Here is a 17,808-nt window from a genome sequence, read left to right on the forward strand (position 1 = left end):
GCACTAATATATATATATACGTGCTGATTAGAGAATGACACGATGATAAATTTTTCCCTGTCCCCGTGGGAATTTATTTTCTCGTCCTGTCCCTGCCCCATTCCTGTAAGTTCTGTCCTCATCTGCCCAAGCCTCAAACACTTTAACATCGTAAGTGTTGGAGTAAAGTGCTTGTGCCATTAAGGCAAAGTTTACAGGATTGGGACGGGGACGGGATGGGCAAATTGAGTTTGCTGTGGGGTCATGGAAAAAATTGTTCGGTAGCTATCCATAAAATACAGCACATTAATTCAGGACAGCCTTCTTGTCTGATCTAAATTGGATAGTGCGTGAATATCGCAGGTGGCATGCACACGCTCCCCTTGGCACTAGGCAAAGAGCACTGGGGCAGTCTGGACAAGGTTTATTTTAAATTGGATGAAACACTTATATAATGTATATGGAGAAATTAGACAAATAGAAACATATAATAGACAGACTTGAAAACATCACAAACTAGAAGATGGAGTCAATTTCATGGGAAAAACCTTGAGGGATCTTGCTGGTAGCTAACAATGTAATGTCAGTCTTTTGTTCAGTCCAAAGGAAGCCTTTCCAATACCGTCTCCTCTCGTAGATGAATTGGTAAGTGATTCTGTTTTGTTTCCCTCGTATTTATAACCCTCATGTAAAGTGTTGCTGAAAATTCACTGTGGATATAGAGTAGATCATGCAAAACAGCCGGGTCCCAGCCACAAGTCAAACCAGGGGATCCTGACCGTTTGGAACATCCCATCCGCCTGTCCTGGTCTCATCAGGCTCACCTCAGCCTTCTCCTTAGGACCAGCTCAAGAGCTTGTGACACTCTGAAGCACCAGAAGGAAGCTGCTCTTAATGCCATGGACTTGCAGGGGATTTTGGCTTTGCTCCCCTACCCAGTTCATGCTAGATCCCAAGTTTCCCATGCGGCCCCCACTCCATCCTCTTTCACATACTTCTTTGCCAGCTTCAGATCAAAGCAGAAAGTGTCTGGCATTGCTTCTGAGTGGAAGTCTCCAAGGAAGGTCTGCTCTTCATAAAGGCGTATTTGCTCAGCTTTAGCTGCTACTGTGTTCTGCCTCTCTCTCTCTTTGTGCGCATTCAGAGTCTACCTCCTCTTTCTCCTCCAGAGTCTGCTCCCGTGGGGACAGGGACAAATTTGTCCCTGTGTCATTCTCTAGTCTGTGGTGTCCTTGGACCACAAGATGGGGCCATCAGCACACAGACTCACTGGAACAGAAAAGGGAGGAAGAAAGGACGCAGAGCCTGCAGGGAGGGGAGGGAGAGAGGAGGTGGAGACTGCATGTGGCCAAAGAGAGATGGGAGGCAGAAGCAGTGCCAGACACATGCATCAGTCCAGCAGCAAGTCCTGGCTAGGAAGAGAGCAAACAGCACCCAGCTCTCCATTTGCTTTGGCCACTTTTGGTTATAGTCCAGCTGCATCCAGTTTCAGTCACCATTAAAGCTAACTTAATGTTGTTCTGTCATACATTTTTAATGCCCAAAATCGCAAACTGGGATAAATTAATCACTTAGGGTGAAAAAATAACCAAACTGGCTAAAGCAGGGGTCTCCAAAGTCCCTCCTTGAGGGACGAATCCAGTCGGGTTTTCAGGATTTCAAGTTTAATAGTTTTTTTGATTAATCGCTTAATCATACTTCTAAGCGATGAACAGTTTAAAAATTACATTTGATGGGAAACAATACAATAAAAAAACAGAATTTAAATAATGACAAGGGATTGAAATTTAACTTTCCCCAATGAATATGCATTGAAAGCAGTGCATGCACATAGATCTCATGCATATTCATTGGGGAAATCCTGAAAACCCGACTGGATTCGGCCCTCAAGGAGGGACTTTGGAGACCCTTGGGCTAAAGTATAAGAAAATCACCCATGTAGCTGTCACAATGTAACTTCAAATGCTCAGAACTATTAAGGTAGAGAATTCAAAACTGGGGACAAATCCCTAAATGCACCTCTCTTGGTCAATCACAGCACTTAAAAGTTACTAGAATGAGAATGAGAAGGCATAGGATGAAGTTAAGAGGTGGAGTAATTTAAGGAAATACTTTCTTACAGAAAGGGTGGTAGATGCGTGGAACAGTCTCCCAGAAGAGGTGGTGGAGATAGAGACTGTGTCTGAATTCAAAAGGGCCTGGGATAGGCACGTGGGATCTCTCAGAGAGAGAAAGACATAATGGTTACTGCGGACGGGCAGACTAGATGGGCAATTTGGCCTTTATCTGCCATGTTTCTATGTGCTTTACTGTATTCAGTAATAATAACATGTCAGGACCCATAAAAGCCTTCTAGACTCCTTCAGTTAAGTGCAAATAGGAACATTAGCAGAAAAAGGAACTTTTAAGTGCTGTGATTGACCAAGAGAGGCAAATTTAGGGGCTTGTCCCCAGTTGTGAATTCTCTACCTTATTGGTTCTGAGCTACACGGGTGATATTGTTATACGTTACATCGTATATGACCCTTTTTACAAAACCGTGGTAGCAGTTCTGCGGCAAATGTACCAAAGCTCATGGGAACTGAATGGGCATCAGTGCATTTACCATGGGGTAATCGCTATCACAGCTTCATAAAAGGAGTCCATAGAGTATAATTTATTCATTCACATGGAACTTTCCCAGGCCATCTAAAAAACTCCCACAACAATGGATGGAGAGGAGAAGTAGAATGTTTCATTGTACAACTCAAAATACAAAAAAGATTTTCTTCAAATGTTGGTGTCACATCAGTGTCAGTAACGGAATCTCTACTCTCCCAGTCAGAGACACTGAACTCTCAGAAATGTATTGTACCATTCCAGCACCAAGGACTCATTGCAAATATTCTAGCACTCCAAGACACTTCCAGCTGAGAAAAGAGAATGGGGATAAATGGACAATACTCGGACTGAAAGAGCATGACCAGTAGGATGCCGCAGGGCTCAGTGCTTGGACCCATGCTCTTCAACATATTTAGAGATGACCTGGAAATTGGTATGATGAGCAAGGTGATTAAATTTGCAGATGATACAAAGTTATTCAGAGTAGTGAAGACACAGAAGGATTGTGAAGACCTGCAACGTGACATAAACACGCTCAAGAAATGGGCCGCGACATGGCAAATGAGGTTTAACGTGGATAAGTGTAAGGTGATGCATGTCGGCAATAAAAATCTTATACACAAATACAGGATGTCCAGTGCAGTACTCGGAGAGACCCCACAGAAAAGAGACTTGAGAGTACTGGTAGACAAGTCAATGAAGCCGTCCGTGCAATGTACGGCTGCAGCGAAAAGGGCAAACAGAATGCTAGGAATGATTAAGAAGGGGATCACAAACAGATCGGAGAAGGTTATCCTGCCGCGGTACTGGGCCATGGTACACCCCCACCTGGAATACTGCATCCAGCACTGGTCACCGTACATGAAGGACACAGTACTACTCAAAAGAGTCCACAAAAGAGCGACTAAAATGGTTAAGGAGCTGGAGGAGTTGCCGTACAGTGAGAGATTAGAGAAACTGGGCCTCTTCTCCCTTGAAAAGAGGAGACTGAGAGGGGACATGATCAAGACATTCAAGATAATGAAGGGAATAAACTTAGTAGACAGGTTGTTCACCCTCTCCAAGGTAGAGAGAACGAGAAGGCACTCTCTAAAGTTGAAAGGGGATAGATTCCGTACAAACGTAAGGAAGTTCTTCACCCAGAGAGTGGTAGAAATCTGGAACGCTCTTCCAGAGGCTGTTATAGGGGAAAACACCCTCCAGGGATTCTAGACAAGTTCCTGCTGAACCAGAACGTACGCAAGTAAGGCTAGTCTCTGTTAGGGCACTGGTCTTTGATCTAAGGACCGCCGTGAGAGCGGACTGCTGGGCACGATGGACCACTGGTCTGACCAGCAGTGGCATTCTTATGTTAAGTTGGACTGCAATAGATCCTACACACAAACTACATCTTATTAGACTCACTCATCTCAGCTCCTCGGTTCCATATAGAAAACAGACCATCACCTGCTTACATATAAGAGCCATTGAACTAGAAGCAAATGTGTGGAGCAGCACCTCTCAAGCACATACAGTAGGAGAGAGAAAGGTGTAGGAGATAATATGGATGAGAAAAGTGGATGGGGCCCGAAATTCAAAGCTCCATCTCAAATGACTTAGGGATCACACAACCACCAATATTCAGCAGCTCTTAATGGGGCAGTGCAGTGGATATCAGCTCTAACTGCACATAGAATGTGGGCAGGACACAAGTGGAACAGGGGATGGCATTGGGAAGGAACCAGTGGCACTATTTAGAGCTGGGACCCACGTAGGTAATCCAACCAAGTCAGGACAGCTCAAAACCTGTCCTAAACAGGCTGATTAGCTATGTGAGTCCTGGCACTGAATATCAGCTGGGACTCTCATAACTTTTTTATCTTTTTTAGTCCCATATTCCTCGCCACCAAAGCAGATCTCCTCCTTCCGTTCCTCCTCCCCCAGTCTGGGAGAGTCACATCCCTCAACCCCAACCCCCCATACCATGAGCTGCAACAAGAAATCATGTCAGCCATATTCGTAAGGCATCCGCTTCTGCCGCCATTGCCCCCACTGGTCCACCAGGGATTGGAAGGTACCCAGGGGGAGCTTATCTGGACTGGGAGGATGTTCTTGGGGAAGGGAGATTGTGACTCTCACAGGTGGGAAGGAGGGGAACTGCATTGGGGGAGAGAGGTAGATTCTGGGACTTACAAAAAGTTATGTAGGTCCTGGGCCCACATAACTCTCTTACGTGAATCCCGGCTAAATATCAGACGGAACCTGCAAACACTCCGTCTGCTAGCTGTGGTGCAATCAAACCTAGATATTCAGTGCAGATGCCTTCACATGATCCAGCTGAATATTGGCTGGATGGTATTATCTGTTGTCATTTTCTCCATTTCTCTCCTGGAGGCGCATGTTGCTCATGCTCTGCCCTAACTCTCCACTTCCCCAGCAGCCCTAAATCTGGATCGTGGACATATCCAAAGGTATGAACCAGTTAAGTGCCACTATATATTGTGTTCCAGCCTGCTCAGTGGGGTTTAACCGGGAAGGATCCTTTTGAATATCGATCCCCGTAATTTCTAAATATTTATACATATAATCATAAGAACATAAGAATTGTCGCTACTGGGTCAGACCAGTGGTCCATCGTGCCCAGCAATCTACTCACGCGGCGGCCCATAGATCAAAGACCAGTGCCCTATTAGAGTCTAGCCTTACTTGCATATGTTCTGTTCCAATAGGAACTTATCTAACCTTGTCTTGAATCCCTGAACAATGTTCAGGACTCAGGGATCTCCTGTTACAACCATTGGCTGAGCGGTAGAATTCAGAGGGTGATGGTAAATGGTACCCCATCCAAAACATCAGATGTGACCAGTGGAGTGCCACAAGGCTCGGTCTTAGGTCCAATCCTATTCAACATATTCATAAGTGATATGACCCAAGGGCTCAGAGGAAAAATATCATTGTTCGCCGATGACGCCAAACTGTGCAACATAGTAGGTAAAAGCACTATGCCTGACAGTATGACGCAGGACCTACTACTATTAGAACAATGGTCATCGACTTGGCAGCTCAACTTTAATGCTAAAAAATGCAAAGTGATGCACCTGGGTAAAAGAAATCTGTGCAGGACTTACACGTTAAATGGTGAGACCTTAGTTAGGACCACGGAAGAACGGGATTTAGGAGTAATCATTAGTGATGACATGAAAACTGCCAATCAAGTGGAAAAGGCTTCCTCCAAGGCAAGGCAAATGATGGGTTGTCCGTAGAGGTTTTATCAGCAGGATGCCAGAGGTCATAATGCCACTGTACAGGTCCATGGTGAGACCTCATTTGGAATATTGTGTTCAATTCTGGAGACCACATTACCAAAAAGATGTGCTGAGAGTTGAGTCAGTTCAGCAGATGGCCACCAGGATGGTCTCGGGGCTCAAGGATCTTCCGTATGAAGTAAGGCTGAATAAATTGCAGCTGTACTCACTTGAAGAACGAAGAGAGAGAGGAGACATGATTGAGACATTTAAATATATCACGGGTCATATCGAGGTGGAAGAGGATATCTTTCGTCTTATGGGACCTTCGTCCACCAGAGGGCATCCGCTGAAAATCAGGGGAGGGAAATTTCATGGGGACTCCAGAAAGTATTTCTTCACTGAGAGGGTGGTCGATCATTGGAATGAACTCCCACGGCAGGTGATTGAGGCCAACAGCATGGCAGATTTCAAAAATAAATGGGATATTCATGTGAGATCTCTAATGAGGTAAGGGCAGGAGGTTGGTGAGCAAACTCATGGGGGAAGGGTCACTGGAGTGGACAGACTTGATGGGCTTTGGCCCTTTTCTGCCGTCATTTTTCTATGTTTCTATGTTTCTATGTTTCTACTCAAGGGCATTGGCCCGCCACAGACTGTCGAAATCACATAAATCTGTTGGAACTCAAAGTGATCTTCAGTGCTCTCAAAGCTTTTCAGCATCTTCTTCACGATCAAGTAGTGCTCATTCCTACACACAATCAAGTAGCAATGTACTACGTAAACAAGCAGGGAGGAACAGAATCTCTTCCCCTTTGCAAGAAAGCTCAGAAGGTTTGGAATTGGGCAATTCTTCACCACGTTTTTCTGAGCGCTGTCTACATTCATGGAGAGAAAAATTTAATGGCGGACAAATTGAGTTGTCTCCTACAACCTCACGAATGGACACTCAATTCTCCGTCTCTCCATCACATTTTTTCTTAGTGGGGGACTCCTTAGATAGATCTTTTTGTGTCTCCCCACAACAACATGCTGCCCCAGTTTTGCTCCAGAATTTACTCTCCTCACTGCCTAGAGGCAGATGCTTTTCTTTTGGAATGGAAGAACAGATTCCTGTATGCGTTCCTTCCATTCCTTCTCATTCTCAAGACACTTGTCAAACTCAAACACGAACATGCCACCATGATTCTGATAGCTCCTCGGTGGCCCAGACAACCTTGGTTCTCCTTTCTACTTCAACTGAGCAGCAGGGATCCACTACTTCTACCAGTTTTTCCGTCTCTGCTTACACATTCACGGTTCTCTTCTTCATCCCAACCTGCAGTCTCTGCATCTGATAGCTTGGTACCTTTTGACATAACTTCAATCCTGCAGTTTTCTCAATCTGTCAGAGACATCTTAGATGCTTCCAGAAAACCTGCCACCAGGCAATGTTACAACCATAAGTGGACTAGGTTTTCTGCTTGGTGCAATCTTTACCACAAGGAGCCTCAGTCTACCTCCATGTCTTCAGTTTTGGATTACCTGTTTCATTTATCTCAAAGTGGCCTCAAATCAACCTCCATCTCAGTACAGGGGAAACTTTCTGCTCATCCTGTGATTTCCAGATTTATGAAAGGACTTTTCAATATCAAACTATCTCTCAAACCACCTCAGGTGGTTTGGGATCTCAATGTTGTTCTTGCTAAATTGATGAAGCCTCCATTTGAACCAATGTCTTCAGCTCATCTGAAATATCTCACTTGGAAAGTTGTCTTTCTTATCGCTCTCACTTCGGCTCGCAGAGTTAGTGAGCTACAAGCTTTAGTAGCAGACCCACTTTTCACAGTATTCCATCACGACAAGGTGGTACTTCACACTCATCCAAAATTCTTACCAAACGTTGTTACAGAATTTCATCTCAACCAATCAATTGAACTTCCAGTGTTTTTTCCCAAGCCTCATTCTCATCCTGGAGAAACAGCTCTTCATACTCTGGACTGCAAGCATGCTTTGGCCTTCTATTTGCATAGGACTAAGTCGCATAGATCTCAACTTTTTATCCCCTTTGACCCAAACAAGTTGGGATATCCTGTTTCCAAAAGAACAATCTCCAGCTGATTGGCTGTTTGCATCTCGTTTTACTATGCTCAGGCTGGTCTGCACCTAGGGGGTTGAGTTACAGCCCATAAAATTAGAGCTATGGCAGCTTCAGTAGCTTTCCTTAGATCTATACCTATTGGGGAAATCTGCAAAGAACATAAGAACATAAGCAATGCCTCTGCTGGGTCAGACCTGAGGTCCATCATGCCCAGCAGTCCGCTCACGCGGCGGCCCAACAGGTCCAGGACCTCTATCTATACCCCTCTATCCCCTTTTCCAGCAGGAAATTGTCCAATCCTTTCTTGAACCCCAGTACCGTACTCTGCCCTATTACACTCTATGGTAGCGAATTCCAGGTGTTCACCACACGTTGGGTAAAGAAGAACTTCCTAGCATTCGTTTTGAATCTGTCCCCTTTCAACTTTTCTGAATGCCCTCTTGTTCTTTTATTATTCGAAAGTTTGAAGAATCTGTCCCTCTCTACTCTCTCTATGCCCTTCATGATCTTATAAGTCTCTATCATATCCCCTCTAAGTCTCCTCTTCTCCAGGGAAAAGAGACCCAGTTTCTCCAATCTCTCAGCGTATGAAAGGTTTTCCATCCCTTTTATCAGACGTGTCGCTCTCCTCTGAACCCTCTCGAGAAACGCCATGTCCTTCTTAAGGTACGGTGACCAATATTGGATGTGGTACTCCAGATGCAGACGCACCATCGCCCGATACAATGACAGGATAACTTCTTTCGTTCTGGTTGTAATACCCTTCTTGATTATGCCTAACATTCTGTTTGCCTTCTTAGCGGCCGCTGCACACTGTGCCCTTGGCTTCATTGTCATGTCCACCATTACCCCAAGTCAATTTCTTGGGTACTCTCATTTAATAACATCCCTCCCATCGTATAGTTGTACCTCAGGTTTCTGCTTCCCACATGTAATACTTTACATTTCTCAACGTTGAACTTCATCTGCCATCTCGTCGCCCATTCCCCTAGTTTGTTCAAGTCCCTTTGCAATTTTTCGCAGTCCTCTTTAGTCTGAGCTCCACTAAATAGTTTGGTGTCGGCTGAAAATTTTATTATTTTGCACTTCGTCCCTGTTTCTAGATCATTTATGAATATATTAAATAGCAGCGGCCCGAGCACCGAGCCCTGCGGGACCCCACTCGTGATCCTCCTCCAGTCCGAGTAGTGGCCCTTCACTCTTACCCTCTGTTTCCTACTCGCCAACCAGTTTCTGATCCATCTATGTACATCTCCTACCACCCCATGGTTCTTCAGTTTCCGGAGTAGGCGTTCATGAGGCACCTTGTCAAAAGCTTTTTGGAAATCTAGATATATGTCTATGGGGTCTCCTTTGTCCAATCGTTTGTTAATTCCTTTGAAGAAGTGCAATAAGTTCGTTAGGCATGATCTCCCCTTGCAGAAACCATGTTGGCTGCCACTTGGTCCTCGGGTTCATACATTCACTTCACATTACTGTCTAGATTCTTTTTTACAGACAGGATGGCCATTTTGGCCAAACAGTATTACAAAATTTATTCTCCTGAATGCCAACACTCCCACCATCCCATTCTGGTTAGCTTGGAGGTCACCCATATGTGAGAATATGCTGCCTGCTTGTCCTGGGATAAAGCACAGTTACTTACCGTAACAGGTGTTATCCAGGGCAGCAGGCAGATATTCTCCCAACCCATCCACCTCCCCTGGTTGGCTTCTTAGCTAGCTATCTGAACTGAGGAGACACACGCCCTACGTCGGGCGGGAAGGCACTCGTGCATGAGTGATGCAGCAGTTGCAAACTTTCTGAAGTTCTTCAAGCAAGATTACTTGTGAGGCTGTCCGTATCGGGGCTCCATGGATGACGTAAGAGTATCTGTCTATTGTCTCTGTAAACAGAGAGGTACATAGAGAAAGCCTAAGGGACATTGTAGAGAATTCCCACCTCCAGTCTGGCAGCCCCTGTGCTGCCTTGGAGGAGGGAGGTCTCCTAGAAGGAGAACATCACACTAGTGATGCAGGAAATTATCCTGTAGCCAGGACCTGCACTGAGGATCTATCTCCAGGGGCTTCAGCCCAGAAGGGAGGAGTTAGAATGGCTGTTGTAGTAGGAGATTCAATCATTAGGCATGTAGATAGCTGGATGGCTGGTGGATGTGAGGATCGCCTGGTCACTTGCCTGCCTGGTTTGAAGGTGGCGGACCTCACGCGTCACTTAGATAGGATATTAGATAGTGCTGGGGAGGAGCCGGCTATTTTGGTACATGTGTACTAATGACAGGAAAATATTACATTACATTACATTACATTAGGGATTTCTATTCCGCCATTACCTTGCGGTTCAAGGCGGATTACAAAAGGTTAATTTAAAAAAAGACAGAATTACAATGTTTAGCTAGAGAGGTAAGTTGTAGATCTTAAGAGCATTTAGAGGTCGTGTTGTTATTGCTGTTTCAGGAATTTCTTGAAAAGTGTGGTTTTTATTTCTTTTCTGAACGTCCTATAGTCTGGGGTGGTCGTCAGAAGGTTGGAGATCTGGTTGTCCAGTCTTGCGGCTTGAGTGGCTAGGAGGCCGTCGTGTAGTTTTGTTCTTTTTACTTCCTTGATTGGGGGGGTATGAATGGGGAGTGCGTTTTTCTGTGTCTGGTACTGGGTGCTTGGATGAGGCGATTGTTCAGGTATGATGGGCTGTCTCCGTGTAGGGTTTTAAATAATATGCAGTAGAATTTGAATTGGATTCTTTCTTGGATTGGGAGCCAGTGTGAGTTGATGAAGGCTTCAGTGATGTGGTCATGTTTTTTCAATGAGTAGATGAGTCTCAAAGCTGTATTTTGGATTGTTTGGAGTTGTCTTATCGTAGTTGCAGGACATGGAAGGAAGAGTATGTTACAGTAGTCCAATATGCCTAGTATTAGGGATTGTACTATAAGTTGGAATTGTGTTCTTTCAAAGAATTTTCGGACTTGTCTCAGGTTTCTCATGATTGCGAATGATTTTTGAATTGTTTTATTTATTTGCGGTTGCATAGTGCAGCATCTGTCTATGGTCATGCCAAGTAGTTTTATGGTGGTTTGGATGGGATATTTGGTTGCGTTTATGTCTAGGTTGGTTGTGGTTTGGATCTTGTCATTTTCTAGGAGGATGAATTTGGTTTTGTCTTGGTTGAGTTTAAGTTTGTGATTTTTCATCCAGGTTGTGACTGCTTCAAGTGTTTGGTGAAGTTTGTCTGTCATGGTAGGTTTGGAATGATCGTATGGGACGAGGATGGTGATGTCATCCGCATAACTATAGGAGGTTATGCCTAGATTATCCAGATGCGATCCTAGAGAAGCGGTGTAGAGATTGAAGAGGGTAGGGGACAGTGGAGATCCTTGTGGTACGCCGCAGGGGTTTGACCAGGATTCTGACTTTTCTTTGTTTGATTTTACACTGTAGGTTCTGAGTTTTAGGAATCCTTCAAACCAGGAGTATACTTTATCTGAGATGCCTATTGCATCTAAGATCTGTAGAAGGATGTTGTGGTCTACTAGGTCGAATGCCGCCGATAGGTCCAGTTGTATGAGTAGCATTTTTTTCCCTGTACTAAGTTGTTGTCTGACGGTATCCATAAGGGAGCCTAGTAGTGTCTCTGTGCTGAAGTTTGTTCTGAAGCCTGATTGCATGGGGTGGAGTAGGTTGTGGTCCTCTATGTAATTGGTGAGGAGTTTGGCTACTAGGCCTTCTATAATTTTGACATATAGCGGAATTGAGGCTATAGGTCTAAAGTTAGATGGGAGGTTTTGTGGTGCTTTTGGGTCTTTTTGGATTGGGGTGATGACAATTTCGCTGAGGTCAGCAGGGAATGTGCCTTCTGTGAGCGTGAATTGTATCCATTGTAGAGTTATGGTGCGGAATTTTACACTAGAGGTGGTAAGGAGATATGAGGGGCAATGGTTGAGGTCACAGGAGGCATGGCTGTATTTTTTGTAGAATTTGTTGAATTCTGACCATTGTATGTTAGGGAATTGAGTCCAAATTCTGTCTGCTGCGATTGCCTCTTTTCCTGTAGGGTGGATTGTGATTGGGTTTTGATTGGATGGGTTAAGGATGAGTGTGGCTCTGGTGTTGGTGATTTTGTTCTTGAAGTGTTCTGCTAAGAGGGTGGGTGATGGTGGAGGTGTGTTCGTGGTGGTAGTGTATGGTTTGGTGTCTGTTAATTCTTTCAGGATTTGGAATATTTTTTGGAATCTTGGGTTTCCGTGCCTATGAGATTAGTATAGTAGCTTTTCCTCTTATCTTTTAGTAGATTATGGGAGGGAGGTTCTGGAAGCCAAATTTTCTGCTTTTCTGGGTAGGCCTAGATGCGTCTGGGTACATCCTTATTTTGTATGTCATAAAGGCAACCTCTCTGTACCTAAAAAACAGTTTTAGCAACCATTCCCTATCTGAGTCAATAGCGAGGGAAACTAATAATGTTTCGGGGGGGGCATCCATTTCCGACCTCTCCAGAAAGATTCTGATGATTAGTATTCAATAACAAAGGTTTCAGTTCCTTGTACCAGAAAGCCGCCTGATAAGAAAGCAAAGATTGGTGGTATTTTGTATGTTCAAATGATTTTTATTGAGCCAAAAGAAACAAATTTTCTGAAATACAACCCTGCCCCCCTTCCGGAGTTCCCACCACCATCAAACAGAAGGAAAACGAGACTGGAAAGCAAAAGAACACAAGAAAATGAATACTACACAATCAACAATTCAGAATAAGGCTCCTGGCCACAGGAGTCACGGTGTTCCAGAAAAGCTCCCAGGTGGATATAAAAGGCAATCCCTGTAGAGTAGAGGGATCACGGACCCCCGACCCCCCCCCCCCCCCCCCCCCCGCGTTTCCAGTTCAGCAAAATGATCATCTGAGTCCTCCACAGCGGAAAAGTTGGAGCATCCTGCCCCAGCCGTTGCAGCAAAATGCATTTTAAGGCAATCAGAATGGACCATCGAAGAAAGGCACTGGAGCCATGCTGTTTAGGATGATGGGAAGGAGCAGCCCCAAATAGAATAACCGGCACAGACCGGATATTCATTTTCCAAATAGTTCCAAGGAAGGTAAAAATACGAGTCCAGAAGGCCTGGATCAGAATGTCCACATTTATCACAAGCTGCAGTTGGTCTAAATTTTGCTCGGCAAGCCCACCGAGGGGAAACATATAGACAAAATAAAAGTTTATAATGCAGTTCCCACGAAAAAAACTTTTGTTACAGCACTGGGTGAGTCAGATGCCAGCCTCCTTTATGCAATGGATCCAGCGGATGAGGGAGCTTGTCTCCTTTGAGATACATACCTACCAATCCGCTTCTTCTATTGATAAACGCCTTTATGTTTCTCTGTGGTGGGCATTTCGTATCGCAGCCAAGGCGGCTGAGTCTGTTGCATCGCCCTGAGTCTAATCTGCAGAATCTTGAGGACTCGCTGAAGTCTCTGCGTTCTCTCGGTCCAGTGTGTGGATGGGGTGTGCATGGATGGCGAGCTTGGGGGGTTTGACTGGAGTGTGGCTGGTGAGGTTGGTATGGTGTGTCTTGTTGGAAGAATGGTTGACGTGCATGGGACGTAGAGTCCATTTATCTTAAAAGTTAGGCAGCCTTGCTTTGTTTCCTGAGGAGGTTTCCTCATCGACTTAGTTATGTATCTCTGTGGTGGATGCCGACTTCAAGCCACTACCAGTATTGCTGTTATTTGTTTGTATTGTTTCTGCACACCATATTCTCGCTGGGGCTTCCGTATTGGCCTTTCCAAGGTTGAGCATTACTGCTGCCCTCCTGAGACTGCTTGTTTTGTTGTTCTTTGTTCACTCATAATGTTGTGCTGTAGCCTATGATTCCTCGTTATGGTGTTGGCTGCTTTTCTAATAAAAATTATTTTTAAAAAAAGTAATGCAGTTCCCAAAAGTACATATATTTCCTCAAAGAAGGCAATTTGGTTAGAGCTTGCAATATAATACTATCAGGTATTAAGGTCCTGGGCCCAAGAATTCTGGCACCTAGCATGGTCAGGCAAGGGGGTCTCATCCTTCAAATAACGATGATGAAATTTGAGGGGCACTTTTATCTGAGAACCAAAGGTATAGGCTGTAGACAATAATTCCTGCCTATTAAAACACAAATTTTCTTTCTTCAAGGAAGCCACAAAGCGCTGGATCTACAAATTAGCAAACCCATCTGCACCCGCAAGACCTTGGTCCCAGCACAACTGCTCAAAGGATTTCATGGTGCCATTCTCCATCACCAGATATGCCTTCCAGCGCACAAACTGCAAGCCCTCCATGCCAGGCAAAAAGTCCCTATTGAACCTTATAGGAAAGAAGGGGGACTCACGGTTGGTAATGCCATGAAACCTACACACCCAACGCCAAACCCTACATAAAGGGAGACAAAGCACTCTAAGCAGAAAATTAGAAGACTGAGGGGGAGAAATCGAGTGGAAATAAGCACTGAAATGATCCTTCTGGAAACATGCAAGTTCCAAAGGCGTGTTAGTAAAGTTCGCAAATCATTAATATGGCGCATGCCACAACCGATAGTGAGAACACAAGAACATAAGAATTGCTGTTGCTGAGTCAGACCAGTGGTCCATCGTGCCCAGCAGTCTGCTCATGCGGCGGCCCTTAGGTCAAAGACCAGTGCCTTATTTGAATCTAGCCTTACTTGCGTATGTTCTGTTCCAGTAGGAACTTATCCAACCTTGTCTTGAATCCCTGGAGAGTGTTTTCCCCTATAAAAGCCTCCAGAAGAGCATTCCAGGTTTCTACCACTCTCTGGGTGAAGAAAAACTTCTTTATGTTTGTACGTAATCTTTTCCCTTCCTAACTTCAGTGAGTGCCCTCTAGTTCTCTTCACCTTGGAGAGGGTGAACAGTCTCTCTTTCTCTACTAAGTCAATTCCCTTCAATATCATGAATGTTTCGATCATGTCCCCTCTCAGTCTTCTCTTCTCAAGGGAGAAGAGGCCCAGTTTCTCTAGCTTCTTGTTGTACAGCAACTCCCCCAGTCCCTTAACCATTTTTGTCGCTCTTCTCTGGACCCTTTCCAGTAGTACTATGTCCTTCTTCATGTACGGCGACCAGTGTTGGACACAGTATTCCAGGTGGGGGCGTACCATGGCCCGGTATAAAGACATGATAACCTTTTCAGATCTGTTCGTGATCCCCTTCTTAATCATTCCTAGCATTCTGTTTGCCCTTTTCGCTGCCGCGCATTGCAGATGGTTTCATTGACTTGTCTACAAGTACTCCCAAGTCTCTTTCCTGGGGGCTTTCTCTGAGTACAGCTCCAGACATCCTGTATGCGTGCATATGATTTTTGTTACCGACATGCATCACCTTGCACTTATCCACGTTGAACCTCATTTGCCATTTCGCGGCCCATTCCTCGAGCGTATTTATGTCTCTTTGTAGGTCTTTGCAATCCTTCTTTATCCTCACTACTCTGAATAACTTTGTATCATCCGCGAATTTAGTCACCTCACTTGTCGTGCCAAGTTCTAAGTCATTTATAAATATGTTGAAGAGCACAGATAATGGAGACTCAATAAGCCCATACCCCCTTTATAGTAAAGTCTAGCCACTTGCAAGTAAGAAATCCGTGTATGGCGGCCCTTCCACAGAAATTGTTGAATTAAACAAATTTGGTTTCATCCCGCCATAGCAAATACAGAGGGAGGACTTGAAAAACATAAAGCCAGGTGGGAAGCACAATCATATTGAGCAATGCAACTCTGTCCATATGAGAAAGGGAATAGGCCTGCCACAAACATAATTTAGTTGACAAAGAAAGGAGCAGTGGATCAACTTTAGGAGCATATAAGGTAGTAAGATCAGAGGGAATAATCAAACCTAAATACTTAAATGAGAAAGCGGCCCACTGTATAGGGAAAGCGCCCTCCCACTGTCGACGTATAGAGGGATGAGATGTCAAAGCAACCAATTTGTCCACGTTGATAGTGAGACCTGAATAGAAGCCATATTCAGCTATAAGATCCAGAGCTACCGCAAGAGAATGAGCTGGATTCATGAGGACCATTAAATCATCCACAAAAGCTAAAGTTATTATTTCCTGACCTGCTATCCACTATCCACTGACCTCTTCAAACTGCCAAAGAGTGAGAATGAAAAGCATGCCATGTCTGATTGGAAAGGTGTTGGCCAGAGTCCCATTAACCATAAGAGAGACCTCTGGATTTGCATAAAGAGAGCAGAGGGCAGCACGATAAAACTCCAAGATAGCAATATAATCTAAAATATGAAAGAGATAGGACCAAGAGACTTGGTGGGCTATAGCACCCTTTTCTGCTGCTTTTTTCTATGTTTCTATCAAATGCCTTGGCCACATCAAGGCTGACAAACAAGGTCAGGACTTCAGTAAATTGAACATGAGCAAGAACCAATATTTAAAACAGATTGCCTCCTGGGGACAAAGTCCACTTGATCTCCATGGATCAAAGTGGGTATGTGAGGGAGCAGTCGATCTGCAAGAATGCAAAAGAAAAGCTTAAGATCAACATTAATTAATTAATGAGATTGGATGGTAGGAACCGGGGAGGTCGGCCGGTTTGACAGGTTTAAGGAGCAAAGCTATCAAAGCCTCATTGGCAAAAGGTGAGTCTCTAAGAGATGATAAAATTCCCCTGAAAACCCACCTGGGCCGGGAGCCCTGCTACCTTTAGTGGCTTTAATTGCCCGTTGCAGTTCAGCCAACTGTAGGGGGTCTATTCATAAGACAAATATCAGCCTCCTGCAAACGCGGCATCCCCAAGGAAGCTAAGTAATCATTCACCATTTCAGCTGGGGAGGCAAGAGTCTCTCCATATTGTGAAGCAAAGTGATTATGCAAAACTTGAGCTATAGCTTCTGTTCGGAGACCACCACACCACCCAGGAGTGCGCATAGCCATAATAGGCTTCTTGCCGGTGTGCGTATCAACCAATTTAGCTAACAGCCTACCAGGCTTATTGCCAAAATGGTGGTATTTTGTATAACGACAGCCTTTGACAGATAGAAAATTAAAAAGGCTGTGTGAACTGTGTGAATGCTTGGATTGAGTAAAGGAAAATAATTCAGATAAGTAAATGGGCTCCATGGCGAAAAGGACTTTGTAACAAAGGCAACCAAATTGAGATTTAATTCGAGCATCTGCAGAAAGCCAGTACAATTCTCAATAATAAGGACTCACATGAACGAACTTTTTCAATCCATAGATCAGGTGAACTGCTGCATTCTGGACTATGCGCAGCCTGGATAGATTCTTTTGAGGACCTGCCAAATCTATATATATAAAATCGGAGGTATGTATGTGTGTATGTATGTGTGTGTGTGTGTATGTGCTGCGATCACGCAAAAACGGCTTGACCGATTTGAACGAAACTTGGTATGCAGATCCCTCACTACCTGGGGTGATATGTTCTGGGGGTCTCGCGGCCCACCTGCACACGTGGGCGGAGCTACAAACTGAAAATCAGATTTCACCCATTCATGTCAATGGAAAAAATGTAAAAAGCTGCCAACGCAAAAACGGCTTGTCCGATTTGAACGAAACTTGCAACACATCTTCCTTTTCAGTTTAAGAGCTTGCAAATTCCAGTGAGACTTGCATTCTCTATCACAATCAACAAATCACAGGGACAGACTATTACATACTGTGGAGTGGATTTAAGATCCCCCTGTTTTTCCCATGGACAACTCTATGTTGCTTGCTCAAGGGTGGGTTCACCCAAGAATTTATATGTTCTTGCTCCAGGAGGTGAAACTAAAATTGTTGTTTATAATCACGTTTTGCGTTAGTTGTATTGTATTCATTTTGTCAAATATTTCACATTATAATTTGAATATTGTACTTTTTATTAAGCTGTAAAAAAATAATTTCATTCACCACTATAAAGTATCTTTATTTGAATCCATTTACAG

The sequence above is a fragment of the Geotrypetes seraphini genome, chromosome 1 (genome assembly GCF_902459505.1).
Source record: "Geotrypetes seraphini chromosome 1, aGeoSer1.1, whole genome shotgun sequence".
Taxonomy (NCBI): Eukaryota; Metazoa; Chordata; class Amphibia; order Gymnophiona; family Dermophiidae; genus Geotrypetes; species Geotrypetes seraphini.